Genomic DNA, 5634 nt, shown 5'->3' with positions numbered 1-5634 from the left:
GCATGGTCGTTGTCATAGCTACCGGAGATGCCGTGTCTTAGTTAGTAGGTGAGTCTGTTTATGGCGCCCACTAGAAACCTCACGTTGCCATGGGGATTAGTGTTTATCTATCAGTCCGAATGGCCGGACTTGCGATCGCTGATCTTTATCTTCATATCCATATTGGACATTGAGTTATAGATATGTTGGACCCACTGCCCGGTGTATAATAATAGGTTAACGTCTACACAGACGATGGTTGTCATAGCAACCAGAAATGCCGTGTCTTGACTAGCAGGTACGTCTGTTAACAGCGCCCACTAGAAGCCTCGCGTTACTATGGGGATTAATGTTTGTTTATCAGTCCGAGTGACCGGACTTACGATCGCTGATCTCTATCTGGTGTCACGCTGCCATGGAAGCTTCTGTTTTATGTGTCCATCCTCATAGCCAGTCGCTTATCTCTGTCATCTTGTCCATGTTGGATTGCTCTGCCAGATGTTAATATATGGATTGGTCAGACCTATCGTCCGGTATGTAGCTATGGGTCAGCGTCTCCATGGTAACGGTTGCCATATCCACTATAGTGATCTGGATTATGTATATTTAGAGTTTATCACCTGTACCTGTAGAGGTCTGTTTGTCCTGGGGATCACTTGGCACTGTACCCATTGATATATTGGGTGCTGGTGGGATGGATCTTCTTACAGGGTTAGATTGTGGCCTCCCTACAATGGGGACCTGTATGTAGTTGAAATCAGTTGGAACAATAAGACTCCAAATTTATAGGTAGCTGGCATGGTGGGTACATGTGTAGTCGTATCTAGTGATTAGGATGTAGTATCCTATCTCTCATCTTACTCATTGATATACAGGGGCATAATGGTAAAAAAATCTTATGGTGCACATTAGAAATATGTGAACATGGTGATAGGGTGAGATGATATTTATCATTTGTGTACATTGTAAAAATACTGTAAGGAACATATGGCAGGAAAGTGGCAGTAATATAGCTGCCAAAAAATAATAATGTTCAGGGAAAAAGAGTAAATAAAATCAAGGCCAAAAGACATGCCGTGATGATGTGCCAAAAACACTAAAAAACATATGTGAAAACAATGTGGAGAAAGGGACCTTGATGTGTTACCCTCTTAAGAGAAAGGGTATTGTGGTGAGAACATGTCATGTGACGCAATAATAAGTGAAAAGAAGTGTTGAAGAACTGGTCCCACCTTATGGTGTGAGTGTGGACCGACTGGAGTGATACCTAGAAAAATGGGTGAACAATAAATAACTGATTGTAAGTAAGGTGGATGCCCAGATTTTCATAAGATAAATATAGGTAAAGAGAGGTGTTGGTAATCCTGTCATGTTTTGTAGAGCAACAAGTAATTTCCATGGGTGGTCTGAGGGTGGCCGGAAGAGAGTATGGTGGGTATGACAGATCAAAAAGTAAAGAGTAATGAGGTAAGTATGGTGGGGAGTTGTTTTATGAGAAAATAGACAGGGTTGTCAAAGAAATGCAGAGTAGCTATTTTCCTCATTTAGGCCTGAGGGTGACATGGTGCCCATCATAAAGATGAGTCTAGTTTCCTGTCTCAGGAGTTCAGCATCCATGTCTCCTCTCCTAATCCCCAGGTTAACTCTGAGCATACCATATGCTTTTAGACCACTGGTTTTACTTTGGTGGTATTTGTAAAAGTGACGAGCAACTGGGGTTAGTACCTTCATGGCCTTCCTGTCTTTTTCTGCATTTTTGATGCTAGAGATGTGCTCTAGTATCCTCTTCTTGAGTGGCCTGATGGTTTTCCCTATGTAGTTCTTATTACAAGGGCACTCTAGATTATACACTACTCCCGCTGTGTCGCAGGTAATATAATCATTTATTTTCCAAGTGTGGTTGTACTTGTCCACATATTGTTGTTTTTGGGTCATATGGATACAGGCTTTGCAGGTTCCGCATTTGTAGAATCCCAGTTTCTGTCGTGAGGGCTTCTTTAGTTTGTCCAGGTGACTGTGGACAAGAGTGTCGCGGAGATTTCGGCTTCTTCGCCAACTCATTTGTATCTGATCTTCTAGTATTTTGGCCAGATCTTGGTCGGTTTTCAAAACATTGATATGTTTGTTCAGGATGCTATGTATTTGCCGCCACTCTTTGCAGTATGTTCCAATAAATCTTACGGGATCTTTGGAAGTTGTGGTGTCTTTTTTTACGTGGCACCAGAAGTTTGTCTCTCTCATAGGTTCGAGCCTCATTATAAGCTTTTTTGACTCCTCTTGCTGTAACCCCTTTCTGCTAGGCGGTTGCTCAATTCCCTGGCTCTGTGTTCATACGTGACTTTATCTGAGCAGTTACGTTTCATCCTTAGGAATTCGCCTTTAGGGAGGCCTTTGATCACGGGGGGGAAGTGTGAGCTGGAGTAGTGTAGTAAGGAGTTGGTAGAGGTGGGTTTGCGGTATAGATCAGTATGGAGGGAGCCATCGTCCCTGACAGAGATGTGTAAATCTAGGTAGTTGACTTCCTTCTGACTAATTTCATAGGTCAGGTGGAGGTTGAGTTTGTTGATGTTAAGCATCTCTATCATCTCGATGAAAAGATCTTTATCCCCCTCCCATAAGATTAGGAGGTCATCAATGTACCTCAGCCATAGTAGTACATGGTCTGTGTACTTCTCATTAGCCTCACTGAAAACGACTTCTCGCTCCCACCACCCCAGGTACAGGTTCGCATACGTGGGGGCACAAGTGCTCCCCATCGCAGTCCCCCGCACCTGGAGGTAGAAGCCTTCGTTGCATACGAAGTAGTTTTTAGTCAGCACAAATTTCAGTAACTGTATGAGGAAGTCATTGAAGTCGTTGGCAATGTCCATCTGCAGGAAATATTTAACAGCTGCGATCCCATGTTGGTGGTGGATGCTGGTGTATAAGCTTTCCACGTCGCAGGTTATAATCCATGAATTTTGGTTAAGTGAGACATCCTGGAGCTTGTAAGTACCTCCATAGTGTCTCTTACATATGATGGTAATGTGACCACGTACTCTCGCAAATACGTGTCAACAAATTGGCTGGCCTTTTCTGTTAGGCCACCTATGCCAGACACTATGGGTCTCCCCGGGGGTATTTTGTCATTCTTATGGACTTTAGGCAAAAGGTACAGAGTTGGTATTTTGACATTCTTCACTTGTAGGAATTCGGACTGTGACTTAGTAATTGTCCCTGTGTGTAAGGCCTCCTCAATCATCCTGGAGTACATGGTCAAATAATCTTGGGTGGGATTGAATGTGAGTTTTTTATAACAGGTGCCATCACCTAGTTGTCTTTCTAATTCCTTCACATACAATGCCCTGGACCAGAGTACCACATTGCCGCCTTTATCGGACGGTTTGACGATGGTGTTGTCCCAATCCCTAATTTGTTTGAGGGCCTCTCTTTCCTGTCGACTCAAATTGTCCTCAAATTGAAAGGTGTGCTTATTATGCTCCAAGAAATCCAAGTCATGACTGACAAGGTCAGTATATGTTTTAACCACTGGACAAATTTGAAAGTGGGGATAAAAACTGGATTTTTTCTTTAGAGTTGTACTTGGTTTAATTGCAGTTGCTGTGGTGTGGGGGTCTGTGGTGTCTGTGGTAGTGACATCTTGTAGGCTCTCAAGGTTGGCAAGTGCCTCCTCTTCTTCCAGGCTCCAAATAAAGTCTGGGCAGGGAGAAGTGTGGGGGGGATAGGGAGTCATGGCAGGAATGTCTTTTTCACAAAAGAATTTTTTGATGAGAAGTTTGCGAGAGAATAAGTTCAAATCCTTCTCTATATCAAATCTGTTGAAGGAGGTAACAGGGGAGAAGGATAGGCCCTTCTGTAGGACCTGGATTTGTTGGTCGTTCAAGTCATGGTCAGACAGATTGATAATTTTGAGGGAATCAGAGTTGGTTATTTCCGATGTCTCTGATAATCCCTCGGGTCCTCCCTCCAGTCTCTTGCTACTCTTTTCCTTCTTCTTCCCCCTCCTTGTCCTGCGGTATCCCATCCTAATTGGTCTCTGGTCTCTCTGGGGCTCACCCCTAAAAAAGGCCTCTGTGTCTGTCGAGAGGATGTATTGGGGGTTGCATCGTTATCAGAGGAATCGAGATCTGTGCTGCTCACATTAAGAGGATTAGATGACGGTGTCCTTCTCAGGTTTTGAGTGTTCCATCTGTATACCTTTTTTGACATGAAGTCATCTCTGTCCCTTTGGAGTTTATTTTTCTTCCTGCTTATGATCTCCTTTTCCATATTTTCAATTTCCAGTTTAAACTTATGATAAGTTTTCGGACTGATAGATAAACACTAATCCCCATGGCAACGTGAAGTTTCTAGTGGGCGCCATAAACAGACTCACCTACTAACTAAGACACGGCATCTCCGGTAGCTATGACAACAACCATGCCGTCAACTACAGGCACCGCCCGCTCTATGACACGCAGCGCTGGTTACCAACGTTACCAGTACGCTGCGTGCATCTCGGAACTACGCGAGATCCCGTTCAGGGGCTCGCACTTTCTGAACAGTCAGGATTGGACGGCAGGCTCCGGACACGTTTCCGGAGGCGCGTCCAACATACACCCAGCTCATTGGAGCACAACTCATTACTACTACTACTTAAACCCATCGCTTCTGTGGCCCTGAGGAAGCTATTATCTGCGAAGTGCGTGCCGGCTAGCGGTGCGCAGGCAGATGTCTGCAACTTTTGTTATTTTTCATACAAATGTATTTTGATTGTGTGTAGTCTCCAAACTGCGTTAATCCCTTAACCTGCGCATACTATCCAGTATATGCAACACTCTGGAGGCGGCTCCAAGTGTATTGGCACAGCCTGCCACACCGGTGGTGTATTCACCTAGGTCCTACACTGGAACGTTTTCCAGGTCTAAGACCGTACACACCGGGTGATCTGCAACTGGTGCAGAAGATTATAGCAGTGGGACCTTATTATTTCAGGAGTGAGTGAGACACCATGACAGCCTCCACAACGGTGCCGACTGTTGCATGTGTGTAAACTCCAGGAGGCGGCTCCACCTGAATAATCGCAGCTGAGACACCCTGGGGTGCTTAGTCATCCACACTGATCCTAGAGCGTTCCCACGCCGGATCTACAGCAACACAGGGTGATCTCTTACCGTATCAGTGCACCCAAGAGAGGGGTAAATAAGGATATTAATCCCACTTACCGGCACTGAACATCGTGTCTTTAGAGCGATCATCACAAGGGGTCACTTAAACCTCCGCTCAGACACGCCGACTGATCTACCAGATCTAAGATCTGGAGAGACCAGACGCACACTATTCAGTAAAAGCACTACATAACAACCCTGCAACATCTGCCTGCCACCTTGGTTTTAAAATTGTGTGAACCCCACCTTTGTTTTTGTTATTTGTTGTCATTTTTATCTCGCAGTTCTTAACTATTAAATAATAAAAGTTAAATTTTATCTCTCTTTTTTGGTGCACCAATACAGGACATCTTTTCTCTCTTGTCCTATATACTTTACGAGGTCTACCTTCAGCGCCCAAGTTAGCTGATCTATTCATTAAAGAAATTTTCAGGATCCATGGGTTACCTGAGGAAATTGTGTCTGATCGGGGCATACAATTTGTTGCAAAATTTTGGCGAGCCCTGTG

Source organism: Crinia signifera, chromosome 4, assembly GCF_055691185.1.
Source record: "Crinia signifera chromosome 4, ASM5569118v1, whole genome shotgun sequence".
Taxonomy (NCBI): domain Eukaryota; kingdom Metazoa; phylum Chordata; class Amphibia; order Anura; family Myobatrachidae; genus Crinia; species Crinia signifera.
The sequence above is the reverse complement of the archived record's forward strand: the minus strand, read 5'-3'. Positions refer to the sequence as shown.